Source organism: Lissotriton vulgaris, chromosome 11, assembly GCF_964263255.1.
Source record: "Lissotriton vulgaris chromosome 11, aLisVul1.2, whole genome shotgun sequence".
In the NCBI taxonomy this organism is placed as follows: Eukaryota; Metazoa; Chordata; class Amphibia; order Caudata; family Salamandridae; genus Lissotriton; species Lissotriton vulgaris.
Genome location: NC_141699.1, coordinates 484,143,578 through 484,156,829, shown reverse-complemented (window position 1 = coordinate 484,156,829; position 13,252 = coordinate 484,143,578). Strand labels below are relative to the sequence as shown.

General features: G+C 43.7%; 20 non-coding genes across 20 annotated transcripts; all 20 read left to right on the top strand.

Moving 5' to 3' along the window:
* Positions 1 to 605: 605 nt before the first annotated feature.
* Positions 606 to 687, top strand: TRNAS-UGA (transfer RNA serine (anticodon UGA)). The gene has a single exon. It is a non-coding gene; the product is annotated as a tRNA-Ser (tRNA).
* Positions 688 to 1,230: 543 nt separating this feature from the next.
* On the top strand, positions 1,231 to 1,312 carry TRNAS-UGA (transfer RNA serine (anticodon UGA)). The gene has a single exon. It is a non-coding gene; the product is annotated as a tRNA-Ser (tRNA).
* Positions 1,313 to 1,855: 543 nt separating this feature from the next.
* On the top strand, positions 1,856 to 1,937 carry TRNAS-UGA (transfer RNA serine (anticodon UGA)). Its single transcript has one exon. It is a non-coding gene; the product is annotated as a tRNA-Ser (tRNA).
* Positions 1,938 to 2,481: 544 nt separating this feature from the next.
* Positions 2,482 to 2,563, top strand: TRNAS-CGA (transfer RNA serine (anticodon CGA)). Its single transcript has one exon. It is a non-coding gene; the product is annotated as a tRNA-Ser (tRNA).
* Positions 2,564 to 3,103: 540 nt separating this feature from the next.
* Positions 3,104 to 3,185, top strand: TRNAS-UGA (transfer RNA serine (anticodon UGA)). Its single transcript has one exon. It is a non-coding gene; the product is annotated as a tRNA-Ser (tRNA).
* Positions 3,186 to 3,728: 543 nt separating this feature from the next.
* Positions 3,729 to 3,810, top strand: TRNAS-UGA (transfer RNA serine (anticodon UGA)). Its single transcript has one exon. It is a non-coding gene; the product is annotated as a tRNA-Ser (tRNA).
* A 543-nt stretch (positions 3,811 to 4,353) lies between these two features.
* On the top strand, positions 4,354 to 4,435 carry TRNAS-UGA (transfer RNA serine (anticodon UGA)). The gene has a single exon. It is a non-coding gene; the product is annotated as a tRNA-Ser (tRNA).
* A 543-nt stretch (positions 4,436 to 4,978) lies between these two features.
* Positions 4,979 to 5,060, top strand: TRNAS-CGA (transfer RNA serine (anticodon CGA)). The gene has a single exon. It is a non-coding gene; the product is annotated as a tRNA-Ser (tRNA).
* Positions 5,061 to 5,601: 541 nt separating this feature from the next.
* TRNAS-UGA (transfer RNA serine (anticodon UGA)) lies at positions 5,602 to 5,683 on the top strand. Its single transcript has one exon. It is a non-coding gene; the product is annotated as a tRNA-Ser (tRNA).
* Positions 5,684 to 6,225: 542 nt separating this feature from the next.
* Positions 6,226 to 6,307, top strand: TRNAS-UGA (transfer RNA serine (anticodon UGA)). Its single transcript has one exon. It is a non-coding gene; the product is annotated as a tRNA-Ser (tRNA).
* A 1,169-nt stretch (positions 6,308 to 7,476) lies between these two features.
* On the top strand, positions 7,477 to 7,557 carry TRNAS-UGA (transfer RNA serine (anticodon UGA)). The gene has a single exon. It is a non-coding gene; the product is annotated as a tRNA-Ser (tRNA).
* A 543-nt stretch (positions 7,558 to 8,100) lies between these two features.
* Positions 8,101 to 8,182, top strand: TRNAS-UGA (transfer RNA serine (anticodon UGA)). The gene has a single exon. It is a non-coding gene; the product is annotated as a tRNA-Ser (tRNA).
* Positions 8,183 to 8,726: 544 nt separating this feature from the next.
* On the top strand, positions 8,727 to 8,808 carry TRNAS-CGA (transfer RNA serine (anticodon CGA)). Its single transcript has one exon. It is a non-coding gene; the product is annotated as a tRNA-Ser (tRNA).
* Positions 8,809 to 9,350: 542 nt separating this feature from the next.
* TRNAS-CGA (transfer RNA serine (anticodon CGA)) lies at positions 9,351 to 9,432 on the top strand. The gene has a single exon. It is a non-coding gene; the product is annotated as a tRNA-Ser (tRNA).
* A 543-nt stretch (positions 9,433 to 9,975) lies between these two features.
* Positions 9,976 to 10,057, top strand: TRNAS-UGA (transfer RNA serine (anticodon UGA)). Its single transcript has one exon. It is a non-coding gene; the product is annotated as a tRNA-Ser (tRNA).
* A 544-nt stretch (positions 10,058 to 10,601) lies between these two features.
* Positions 10,602 to 10,683, top strand: TRNAS-UGA (transfer RNA serine (anticodon UGA)). The gene has a single exon. It is a non-coding gene; the product is annotated as a tRNA-Ser (tRNA).
* Positions 10,684 to 11,227: 544 nt separating this feature from the next.
* TRNAS-CGA (transfer RNA serine (anticodon CGA)) lies at positions 11,228 to 11,309 on the top strand. The gene has a single exon. It is a non-coding gene; the product is annotated as a tRNA-Ser (tRNA).
* A 542-nt stretch (positions 11,310 to 11,851) lies between these two features.
* TRNAS-CGA (transfer RNA serine (anticodon CGA)) lies at positions 11,852 to 11,933 on the top strand. The gene has a single exon. It is a non-coding gene; the product is annotated as a tRNA-Ser (tRNA).
* Positions 11,934 to 12,476: 543 nt separating this feature from the next.
* Positions 12,477 to 12,558, top strand: TRNAS-UGA (transfer RNA serine (anticodon UGA)). Its single transcript has one exon. It is a non-coding gene; the product is annotated as a tRNA-Ser (tRNA).
* A 542-nt stretch (positions 12,559 to 13,100) lies between these two features.
* On the top strand, positions 13,101 to 13,182 carry TRNAS-UGA (transfer RNA serine (anticodon UGA)). Its single transcript has one exon. It is a non-coding gene; the product is annotated as a tRNA-Ser (tRNA).
* Positions 13,183 to 13,252: the final 70 nt, after the last annotated feature.

Sequence of the window (13,252 nt, the reverse complement as noted above, 5' to 3'; positions counted from 1 at the left end):
TAAGGCGTTGGACTTGAAATCCAATGGGGTTTCTCCGCATAGGTTTGAATCCTGCTTGCAGCGGCATGAGATTTTGCATGAACACAATTTGTTTTAGTTAAGTAAATGTTCACTTCTCATTACGCAATCCTCATCAAGTCACAGAGTTAAACTGCAAAAACTCATACTAGATGTAAACATTGAGACAATTTCCACAATCAGGAAGTGTTTTAGAGAGCAGGTGGCTCGGAAGGGTTCGTAGTCTGGACCTGTCCTGCCTGATCTAGACAAGTCATGAAAAGAGTACTTTTTTTATGAAGCGTGTCTTGTTTAAGCTTTTGGACTCTTTCTGAGTACACTTAAGGGCCCGTTGCCACCGCCGTAATATAGGGAAACGAGGATAGAAATGTGCAGTGATTGATTACCGCTCATCGGTGCCCTGTCACTCACTTTGAGTGATGCGTATTGCTATTTTTATTAATTGTATCAAAGCATGCAAAATAAGTGAGGACAACAGGGCACTGCTGGTACGTGCCCCGTCCTTCTGTTACTTTATTTTTTATGTCTCGGCCTGACGTGAGTAGTGCATGGCTCGTATACGACAACTGTGACATCATACTCACGCAGCTGCGATGGCCGAGTGGTTAAGGCGTTGGACTTGAAATCCAATGGGGTTTCCCCGCGTAGGTTCGAATCCTGCTTGAAGCGTCATGAGATTTTGCATGAACACCATTTGGTTTAGTTAAGGAAATGTTCACTTCTCGTTACGCAATCCTCATCAAGTCACAGAGTTAAATGGCAAAAACTCAAACTAGATGTAAACATTGAGACAATTTCCACACCCAGGAAGTGTTTTAGAGAGCAGGTGGCTCGGAAGGGTTCGTAGTCTGGACCTGTCCTGCCTGATCTAGACAAGTCATGAAAAGAGTACTTTTTTTTATGAAGCGTGTCTTGTTTAAGCTTTTGGACTCTTTCTGAGTACACTTAAGGGCCCGTTGCCACCGCCGTAATATAGGGAAACGAGGATAGAAATGTGCAGTGATTGATTACCGCTCATCGGTGCCCTGTCACTCACTTTGAGTGATGCGTATTGCTATTTTTATTAATTGTATGAAAGCATGCCAAATAAGTGAGGACAACAGGGCACTGCTGGTACGTGTCCCGTCCTTCTGTTACTTTATTTTTTATGTCTCGGCCTGACGTGAGTAGTGCATGGCTCGTATACGACAACTGTGACATCATACTCACGCAGCTGCGATGGCCGAGTGGTTAAGGCGTTGGACTTGAAATCCAATGGGGTTTCCCTGTGTAGGTTCGAATCCTGCTTGCAGCGTCATGAGATTTTGCATGAACACCATTTGGTTTAGTTAAGTAAATGTTTACTTCTTGTTACGCAGACCTCTTCAAGTCACACAGTTAAACGGCAAAAACTCAAACTAAATGTAAACATTGAAACAATTTCCACACCTAGGAAGTGTTTTAGTGAGCTGGTGGCTCAGAAGGGTTTGTAGTCTGGACCTGTCCTGCCTGATCTAGACAAGTCATGAAAAGAGTACTTTTTTTTATGAAGCGTGTCTTCTTTAAGCTTTTGGACTCTTTCTGAGTACACTTAAGGGCCCGTTGCCACCGCCGTAATATAGGGAAACGAGGATAGAAATGTGCAGTGATTGATTACCGCTCATCGGTGCCCTGTCACTCACTTTGAGTGATGCGTATTGCTATTTTTATTAATTGTATGAAAGTATGCGAAATAAGTGAGGACAACAGGGCACTGCTGGTATGTGCCCCGTCCTTCCGTTACTTTATTTTTTAGGTCTTGACCTGACATGAGTAGCGCAGGGCTCGTATACGACAACAGTGACTTCATACTCACGCAGCTGCGATGGCCGAGTGGTTAAGGCGTTGGACTTGAAATCCAATGGGGTTTCCCCACGTAGGTTCGAAACCTGCTTGCAGCGTCATGAGATTTTGCATGAACACCATTTGGTTTAGTTAAGTAAATGTTTACTTCTTGTTACGCAATCCTCATCAAGTCACAGAGTTAAACGGCAAAAACTCAAACTAGATGTAAACATTGAGACAATTTCCACACCCAGGAAGTGTTTTAGAGAGCAGGTGGCTCGGAAGGGTTCGTAGTCTGGACCTGTCCTGCATGATCTAGACAAGTCATGAAAAGAGTAATTATTTTTTTATGAAGCGTGTCTTGTTTAGGCTTTTGGACTCTTTCTTAGTACACTTAAGGGCCCGTTACCACCGCCGTAATATAGGGAAAAGAGGGTAGAAATGCGCAATGATTGATTACCACTCATCTGTGCCTTTTCACTCACTTTGAGTGATGCATGTTGCTATTTTTATTAATTGTATGAAAGCATGCAAAATAAGTGAGGACAACAGGGCACTGCTGGTACGTGCCCCGTCCTTCTGTTACTTTATTTTTTGGTATCGGCCTGACATGAGCAGAGTATGGCTCGTATACGGCAACAGTGACATCATACTCATGCAGCTGCGATGGCCGAGTGGTTAAGGCGTTGGACTCGAAATCCAATGGGGTTTCCCTGCGCAGGTTCGAATCCTGCTTGCAGTGTAGTGTGATTTTGCATGAACACCATTTGGTTTAGTTAAGGAAATGTTCACTTCTTGTTCGCAATCCTCATCAAGTTACAGAGTTAAACTGCAAAAACTCATACTAGATGTAAACATTGAGACAATTTCCACAATCAGGAAGTGTTTTAGAGAGCAGGTGGCTCGGAAGGGTTCGTAGTCTGGACCTGTCCTGCCTGATCTAGACAAGTCATGAAAAGAGTACTTTTTTATGAAGCGTGTCTTGTTTAAGCTTTTGGACTCTTTCTGAGTACACTTAAGGGCCCGTTGCCACCGCCGTAATATAGGGAAACGAGGATAGAAATGTGCAGTGATTGATTACCGCTCATCGGTGCCCTGTCACTCACTTTGAGTGATGCGTATTGCTATTTTTATTAATTGTATCAAAGCATGCAAAATAAGTGAGGACAACAGGGCACTGCTGGTACGTGCCCCGTCCTTCTGTTACTTTATTTTTTATGTCTCGGCCTGACGTGAGTAGTGCATGGCTCGTATACGACAACTGTGACATCATACTCACGCAGCTGCGATGGCCGAGTGGTTAAGGCGTTGGACTTGAAATCCAATGGGGTTTCCCCGCGTAGGTTCGAATCCTGCTTGAAGCGTCATGAGATTTTGCATGAACACCATTTGGTTTAGTTAAGGAAATGTTCACTTCTCGTTACGCAATCCTCATCAAGTCACAGAGTTAAATGGCAAAAACTCAAACTAGATGTAAACATTGAGACAATTTCCACACCCAGGAAGTGTTTTAGAGAGCAGGTGGCTCGGAAGGGTTCGTAGTCTGGACCTGTCCTGCCTGATCTAGACAAGTCATGAAAAGAGTACTTTTTTTTATGAAGCGTGTCTTGTTTAAGCTTTTGGACTCTTTCTGAGTACACTTAAGGGCCCGTTGCCACCGCCGTAATATAGGGAAACGAGGATAGAAATGTGCAGTGATTGATTACCGCTCATCGGTGCCCTGTCACTCACTTTGAGTGATGCGTATTGCTATTTTTATTAATTGTATGAAAGCATGCCAAATAAGTGAGGACAACAGGGCACTGCTGGTACGTGTCCCGTCCTTCTGTTACTTTATTTTTTATGTCTCGGCCTGACGTGAGTAGTGCATGGCTCGTATACGACAACTGTGACATCATACTCACGCAGCTGCGATGGCCGAGTGGTTAAGGCGTTGGACTTGAAATCCAATGGGGTTTCCCTGTGTAGGTTCGAATCCTGCTTGCAGCGTCATGAGATTTTGCATGAACACCATTTGGTTTAGTTAAGTAAATGTTTACTTCTTGTTACGCAGACCTCTTCAAGTCACACAGTTAAACGGCAAAAACTCAAACTAAATGTAAACATTGAAACAATTTCCACACCTAGGAAGTGTTTTAGTGAGCTGGTGGCTCAGAAGGGTTTGTAGTCTGGACCTGTCCTGCCTGATCTAGACAAGTCATGAAAAGAGTACTTTTTTTTATGAAGCGTGTCTTCTTTAAGCTTTTGGACTCTTTCTGAGTACACTTAAGGGCCCGTTGCCACCGCCGTAATATAGGGAAACGAGGATAGAAATGTGCAGTGATTGATTACCGCTCATCGGTGCCCTGTCACTCACTTTGAGTGATGCGTATTGCTATTTTTATTAATTGTATGAAAGTATGCGAAATAAGTGAGGACAACAGGGCACTGCTGGTATGTGCCCCGTCCTTCCGTTACTTTATTTTTTAGGTCTTGACCTGACATGAGTAGCGCAGGGCTCGTATACGACAACAGTGACTTCATACTCACGCAGCTGCGATGGCCGAGTGGTTAAGGCGTTGGACTTGAAATCCAATGGGGTTTCCCCACGTAGGTTCGAATCCTGCTTGCAGCGTCATGAGATTTTGCATGAACACCATTTGGTTTAGTTAAGTAAATGTTTACTTCTTGTTAGGCAATCCTCATCAAGTCACAGAGTTAAACGGCAAAAACTCAAACTAGATGTAAACATTGAGACAATTTCCACACCCAGGAAGTGTTTTAGAGAGCAGGTGCCTCGGAAGGGTTCGTAGTCTGGACCTGTCCTGCATGATCTAGACAAGTCATGAAAAGAGTAAATATTTTTTTATGAAGCGTGTCTTGTTTAGGCTTTTGGACTCTTTCTTAGTACACTTAAGGGCCCGTTACCACCGCTGTAATATAGGGAAAAGAGGGTAGAAATGCGCAATGATTGATTACCACTCATCTGTGCCCTTTCACTCACTTTGAGTGATGCATGTTGCTATTTTTATTAATTGTATGAAAGCATGCAAATAAGTGAGGACAACAGGGCACTGCTGGTACGTGCCCCGTCCTTCTGTTACTTTATTTTTTGGTCTCGGCCTGACATGAGCAGAGTATGGCTCGTATACGACAACAGTGACATCATACTCATGCAGCTGCGATGGCCGAGTGATTAAGGCGTTGGACTCGAAATCCGATGGGGTTTCCATGCGCAGGTTCGAATCCTGCTTGCAGCGTAGTGTGATTTTGCATGAACACCATTTGGTTTAGTTAAGGAAATGTTCACTTCTTGTTCGCAATCCTCATCAAGTCACAGAGTTAAATGGAAAAAACTCAAACTAGATGTAAACATTGAGACAATTTCCACACCAAGGAAGTGTTTTAGAGAGCTGGTGGCTCGGAAGGGTTTGTAGTCTGGACCTGTCCTGCCTGATCTAGACAAGTCATGAAAAGAGTACTTTTTTTATGAAGCGTGTCTTGTTTAAGCTTTTGGACTCTTTCTGAGTACACTTAAGGGCCCGTTGCTACCGCCGTAATATAGGGAAACGAGAATAGAAATGTGCAGTGATTGATTACCGCTCATCGGTGCCCTGTCACTCACTTTGAGTGATGCGTATTGCTATTTTTATTAATTGTATCAAAGCATGCAAAATAAGTGAGGACAACAGGGCACTGCTGGTACGTGCCCCGTCCTTCTGTTACTTTATTTTTTATGTCTCGGCCTGACGTGAGTAGTGCATGGCTCGTATACGACAACTGTGACATGATACTCACGCAGCTGCGATGGCCGAGTGGTTAAGGCGTTGGACTTGAAATCCAATGGGGTTTCCCCGCGTAGGTTCGAATCCTGCTTGTAGCGTCATGAGATTTTGCATGAACACCATTTGGTTTAGTTAAGGAAATGTTCACTTCTTGTTACGCAATCCTCATCACGTCACAGAGTTAAATGGCAAAAACTCAAACTAGATGTAAACATTGAGACAATTTCCACACCCAGGAAGTGTTTTAGAGAGCAGGTGGCTCGGAAGGGTTCGTAGTCTGGACCTGTCCTGCCTGATCTAGACAAGTCATGAAAAGAGTACTTTTTTTATGAAGCGTGTCTTGTTTAAGCTTTTGGACTCTTTCTGAGTACACTTAAGGGCCCGTTGCCACCGCCGTAATATAGGGAAACGAGGATAGAAATGTGCAGTGATTGATTACCGCTCATCGGTGCCCTGTCACTCACTTTGAGTGATGCGTATTGCTATTTTTATTAATTGTATGAAAGCATGCCAAATAAGTGAGGACAACAGGGCACTGCTGGTACGTGTCCCGTCCTTCTGTTACTTTATTTTTTATGTCTCGGCCTGACATGAGTAGTGCATGGCTCGTATACGACAACTGTGACATCATACTCACGCAGCTGCGATGGCCGAGTGGTTAAGGCGTTGGACTTGAAATCCAATGGGGTTTCCCCGCGTAGGTTCGAATCCTGCTTGCAGCGTCATGAGATTTTGCATGAACACCATTTGGTTTAGTTAAGTAAATGTTTACTTCTTGTTACGCAATCCTCATCAAGTCACAGAGTTAAACGGCAAAAACTCAAACTAGATGTAAACATTGAAACAATTTCCACACCTAGGAAGTGTTTTAGAGAGCAGGTGGCTCGGACAGGTTTGTAGTCTGGACCTATCCTGCCTGATCTAGACAAGTTACGAAATGAGTAATTTTTTTTTATGAAGCGTGTCTTGTTTAGGCTTTTGGACTCTTTCTGAGTACACTTAAGGGCCCGTTGCCACCGCCGTAATATATGGAAACGAGGCTAGAAATGTGCAGTGATTGATTACCGCTCATCTGTGCCCTGTCACTCATTTTGAGTGATGCATATTGCTATTTTTATTAATTGTATGAAAGTATGCGAAATAAGTGAGGACAACAGGGCACTGCTGGTATGTGCCCCGTCCTTCCGTTACTTTATTTTTTAGGTCTCGACCTGACATGAGTAGCGCATGGCTTGTATACGACAACAGTGACATTATACTCACGCAGCTGCGATGGCCGAGTGGTTAAGGTGTTAGACTTGAAATCCAATGGGGTTTCCCCACGTAGGTTCGAATCCTGCTTGCAGCGGCATGAGATTTTGCATGAACACCATTTGGTTAAGTTAAGTAAATGTTCACTTCTCATTACGCAATCCTCATCAAGTCACAGAGTTAAACTGCAAAAACTCAAACTAGATGTAAACATTGAGACAATTTCCACATCCAGGAAGTGTTTTAGAGAGCAGGGGCCTCGGAAGGGTTCGTAGTCTGGACCTGTCCTACGTGATCTAGACAAGTCATGAAAAGAGTACTTTTTTTTATGAAGCGTGTCTTGTTTAAGCTTTTGGACTCTTTCTGAGTACACTTAAGGGCCCGTTGCCACCGCCGTAATATAGGGAAACGAGGATAGAAATGTGCAGTGATTGATTACCGCTCATCGGTGCCCTGTCACTCACTTTGAGTGATGCGTATTGCTATTTTTATTAATTGTATGAAAGCATGCAAAATAAGTGAGGACAACAGGGCACAGCTGGTACGTGCCCCGTCCTTCTGTTACTTTATTTTTTATGTCTCGGCCTGACGTGAGTAGTGCATGGCTCGTATACGACAACTGTGACATCATACTTACGCAGCTGCGATGGCCGAGTGGTTAAGGCGTTGGACTTGAAATCCAATGGGGTTCCCCGCGTAGGTTCGAATCCTGCTTGCAGCGTCATGAGATTTTGCATGAACACCATTTGGTTTAGTTAAGTAAATGTTTACTTCTTGTTACGCAATCCTCATCAAGTCACAGAGTTAAATGGCAAAAACTCAAACTAGATGTAAACATTGAAACAATTTCCACACCTAGGAAGTGTTTTAGAGAGCTGGTGGCTCGGAAGGGTTTGTAGTCTGGACCTGTCCTGCCTGATCTAGACAAGTCATGAAAAGAGTACTTTTTTTTATGAAGCGTGTCTTGTTTAAGCTTTTGGACTCTTTCTGAGTACACTTAAGGGGCCGTTGCCACCGCCGTAATATAGGGAAACGAGGATAGAAATGTGCAGTGATTGATTACCGCTCATCGGTGCCCTGTCACTCACTTTGAGTGATGCGTATTGCTATTTTTATTAATTGTATGAAAGCATGCAAAATGAGTGAGGACAACAGGGCACTGCTGGTACGTGCCCCGTCCTTCTGTTACTTTATTTTTTATGTCTCGGCCTGACGTGAGTAGTGCATGGCTAGTATATGACAACTGTGACATCATACTGATGCAGCTGCGATGGCCGAGTGGTTAAGGCGTTGGACTTGAAATCCAATGGGGTTTCCCCGCGTAGGTTCGAATCCTGCTTGCAGCGTCATGAGATTTTGCATGAACACCATTTGGTTTAGTCAAGTAAATGTTTACTTCTTGTTACGCAATCCTCATCAAGTCACAGAGTTAAACGGCAAAAACTCAAACTAGATGTAAACATTGAGACAATTTCCACACCCAGGAAGTGTTTTAGAGAGCAGGTGCCTCGGAAGGGTTCGTAGTCTGGACCTGTCCTGCATGATCTAGACAAGTCATGAAAAGAGTAATTATTTTTTTATGAAGCGTGTCTTGTTTAGGCTTTTGGACTCTTTCTTAGTACACTTAAGGGCCCGTTACCACTGCCGTAATATAGGGAAAAGAGGGTAGAAATGCGCAATGATTGATTACCACTCATCTGTGCCTTTTCACTCACTTTGAGTGATGCATGTTGCTATTTTTATTAATTGTATGAAAGCATGCAAAATAAGTGAGGACAACAGGGCACAGCTGGTACGTGCCCCGTCCTTCTGTTACTTTATTTTTTGGTCTCGGCCTGACATGAGCAGAGTATGGCTCGTATACGACAACAGTGACACCATACTCATGCAGCTGCGATGGCCGAGTGGTTAAGGCGATGGACTCGAAATCCAATGGGGTTTCCCTGCGCAGGTTCGAATCCTGCTTGCAGCGTAGTGTGATTTTGCATGAACACCATTTGGTTTAGTTCAGGAAATGTTCACTTTTTGTTCGCAATCCTCATCAAGTTACAGAGTTAAATGGAAAAAACTCAAACTAGATGTAAACATTGAGACAATTTCCACACCCAGGAAGTGTTTTAGAGAGCTGGTGGCTCAGAAGGGTTTGTAGTCTGGACCTGTCCTGCCTGATCTAGACAAGTCATGAAAAGAGTACTTTTTTTTATGATGCATGTCTTGTTTAGGCTTTTGGACTCTTTCTTAGTACACTTAAGGGCCTGTTACCACCGCCGTAATATAGGGAAAAGTGGGTAGAAACATGCAGTGATTGATTACCACTCATCTGTGCCCTTTCACTCACTTTGAGTGATGCATGTTGCTATTTTTATTAATTGTATGAAAGCATGCAAAATAAGTGAGGACAACAGGGCACTGCTGGTACGTGCCCCGTCCTTCCGTTACTTTATTTTTTTGGTCTCCGCCTGACATGAGCAGAGCATGGCTCGTATACGACAACAGTGACATCATACTCATGCAGCTGCGATGGCCGAGTGGTTAAGGCGTTGGACTCGAAATCCAATGGGGTTTCCCTGCGCAGGTTCGAATCCTGCTTGCAGCGTAGTGTGATTTTGCATGAACACCATTTGGTTTAGTTAAGGAAATGTTCACTTCTCGTTACGCAATCCTCATCAAGTCACAGAGTTAAATGGCAAAAACTCAAACTAGATGTAAACATTGAAACAATTTCCACACCTAGGAAGTGTTTTAGAGAGCAGGTGGCTCGGAAGGGTTTGTAGTCTGGACCTATCCTGCCTGATCTAGACAAGTTACGAAATGAGTAATTTTTTTTATGAAGCGTGTCTTGTTTAGGCTTTTGGACTCTTTCTGAGTACACTTAAGGGCCCGTTGCCACCGCCGTAATATATGGAAACGAGGGTAGAAATGTGCAGTGGTTGATTACCGCTCATCTGTGCCCTGTCACTCATTTTGAGTGATGCATATTGCTATTTTTATTAATTGTATGAAAGTATGCGAAATAAGTGAGGACAACAGGGCACTGCTGGTATGTGCCCCGTCCTTCCGTTACTTTATTTTTTAGGTCTCGACCTGACATGAGTAGCGCATGGCTCGTATACGACAACAGTGACATCATACTCACGCAGCTGCGATGGCCGAGTGGTTAAGGCGTTGGACTTGAAATCCAATGGGGTTTCCCCGTGTAGGTTCGAATCCTGCTTGTAGCATCATGAGATTTTGCATGAACACCATTTGGTTTAGTTAAGGAAATGTTCACTTCTCGTTACGCAATCCTCATCAAGTCACAGAGTTAAATGGCAAAAACTCAAACTAGATGTAAACATCGAGACAATTTCCACACCCAGGAAGTGTTTTAGAGAGGAGGTGGCTCGGAAGGGTTCGTAGTCTGGACCTGTCCTGTCTGATCTAGACAAGTCATGAAAAGAGTACTTTTTTTTTATGAAGCATGTCTTGTTTAAGCTTTTGGACTCTTTCTGAGTACACTTAAGGGCCCGTTGCCACCGCCGTAATATAGGGAAACGAGGATAGAAATGTGCAGTGATTGATTACCGCTCATCGGTGCCCTGTCACTCACTTTGAGTGATGCGTATTGCTATTTTTATTAATTGTATGAAAGCATGCCAAATAAGTGAGGACAACAGGGCACTGCTGGTACGTGTCCCGTCCTTCTGTTACTTTATTTTTTATGTCTCGGCCTGACGTGAGTAGTGCATGGCTCGTATACGACAACTGTGACATCATACTCACGCAGCTGCGATGGCCGAGTGGTTAAGGCGTTGGACTTGAAATCCAATGGGGTTTCCCCGCGTAGGTTCGAATCCTGCTTGCAGCGTCATGAGATTTTGCATGAACACCATTTGGTTTAGTTAAGTAAATGTTTACTTCTTGTTACGCAATCCTCATCAAGTCACAGAGTTAAACGGCAAAAACTCAAACTAGATGTAAACATTGAGACAATTTCCACACCCAGGAAGTGTTTTAGAGAGCAGGTGCCTCGGAAGGGTTCGTAGTCTGGACCTGTCCTGCATGATCTAGACAAGTCATGAAAATAGTAATTATTTTTTTATGAAGCGTGTCTTGTTTAGGCTTTTGGACTCTTTCTTAGTACACTTAAGGGCCCGTTACCACCGCTGTAATATAGGGAAAAGAGGGTAGAAATGCGCAATGATTGATTACCACTCATCTGTGCCCTTTCACTCACTTTGAGTGATGCATGTTGCTATTTTTATTAATTGTATGAAAGCATGCAAAATAAGTGAGGACAACAGGGCACTGCTGGTACGTGCCCCGTCCTTCTGTTACTTTATTTTTTGGTCTCGGCCTGACATGAGCAGAGTATGGCTCGTATACGACAACAGTGACATCATACTCATGCAGCTGCGATGGCCGAGTGGTTAAGGCGTTGGACTCGAAATCCAATGGGGTTTCCCTGCGCAGGTCCGAATCCTGCTTGCAGCGTAGTGTGATTTTGCATGAACACCATTTGGTTTAGTTAAGGAAATGTTCACTTCTTGTTCGCAATCCTCATCAAGTCACAGAGTTAAATGGAAAAAACTCAAACTAGATGTAAACATTGAGACAATTTCCACACCCAGGAAGTGTTTTAGAGAGCTGGTGGCTCGGAAGGGTTTGTAGTCTGGACCTGTCCTGCCTGATCTAGACAAGTCATGAAAAGAGTACTTTTTTTTATGATGCATGTCTTGTTTAGGCTTTTGGACTCTTTCATAGTACACTTAAGGGCCTGTTACCACCGCCGTAATATAGGGAAAAGTGGGTAGAAACATGCAGTGATTGATTACCACTCATCTGTGCCCTTTCACTCACTTTGAGTGATGCATGTTGCTATTTTTATTAATTGTATGAAAGCATGCAAAATAAGCGAGGACAACAGGGCACTGCTGGTACGTGCCCCGTCCTTCCGTTACTTTATTTTTTTGGTCTCCGCCTGACATGAGCAGAGCATGGCTCGTATACGACAACAGTGACATCATACTCATGCAGCTGCGATGGCCGAGTGGTTAAGGCGTTGGACTCGAAATCCAATGGGGTTTCCCTGCGCAGGTTCGAATCCTGCTTGCAGCGTAGTATGATTTTGCATGAACACCATTTGGTTTAGTTAAGGAAATGTTCACTTCTCGTTACGCAATCCTCATCAAGTCACAGAGTTAAATGGCAAAAACTCAAACTAGATGTAAACATTAAAACAATTTCCACACCTAGGAAGTGTTTTAGAGAGCAGGTGGCTCGGAAGGGTTTGTAGTCTGGACCTATCCTGCCTGATCTAGACAAGTTACGAAATGAGTAATTTTTTTTATGAAGCGTGTCTTGTTTAGGCTTTTGGACTCTTTCTGAGTACACTTAAGGGCCCGTTGCCACCGCCGTAATATATAGAAACGAGGGTAGAAATGTGCAGTGATTGATTACCGCTCATCTGTGCCCTGTCACTCATTTTGAGTGATGCATATTGCTATTTTTATTAATTGTATGAAAGTATGCGAAATAAGTGAGGACAACAGGGCACTGCTGGTATGTGCCCCGTCCTTCCGTTACTTTATTTTTTAGGTCTCGACCTGACATGAGTAGCGCATGGCTCGTATACGACAACAGTGACATCATACTCACGCAGCTGCGATGGCCGAGTGGTTAAGGCGTTGGACTTGAAATCCAATGGGGTTTCCCCGCGTAGGTTCGAATCCTGCTTGTAGCGTCATGAGATTTTGCATGAACACCATTTGGTTTAGTTAAGGAAATGTTCACTTCTCGTTACGCAATCCTCATCAAGTCATAGAGTTAAATGGCAAAAACTCAAACTAGATGTAAACATTGAGACAATTTCCACACCCAGGGAGTGTTTTAGAGAGCAGGTGGCTCGGAAGGGTTCGTAGTCTGGACCTGTCCTGCCTGATCTAGACAAGTCATGAAAAGAGTACTTTTTTTATGAAGCGTGTCTTGTTTAAGCTTTTGGACTCTTTCTGAGTACACTTAAGGGCCCGTTGCCAACGCCGTAATATAGGGAAACGAGGATAGAAATGTGCAGTGATTGATTACCGCTCATCGGTGCCCTGTCACTCACTTTGAGTGATGCGTATTGCTATTTTTATTAATTGTATGAAAGCATGCCAAATAAGTGAGGACAACAGGGCACTGCTGGTACGTGTCCCGTCCTTCTGTTACTTTATTTTTTATGTCTCGGCCTGACGTGAGTAGTGCATGGCTCGTATACGACAACTGTGACATCATACTAACGCAGCTGCGATGGCCGAGAGGATAAGGCGTTGGACTTGAAATCCAATGGGGTTTCCCCGCGTAGGTTCGAATCCTGCTTGCAGCGTCATGAGATTTTGCATGAACACCATTTGGTTTAGTTAAGTAAATGTTTACTTCTTGTTACGCAATCCTCA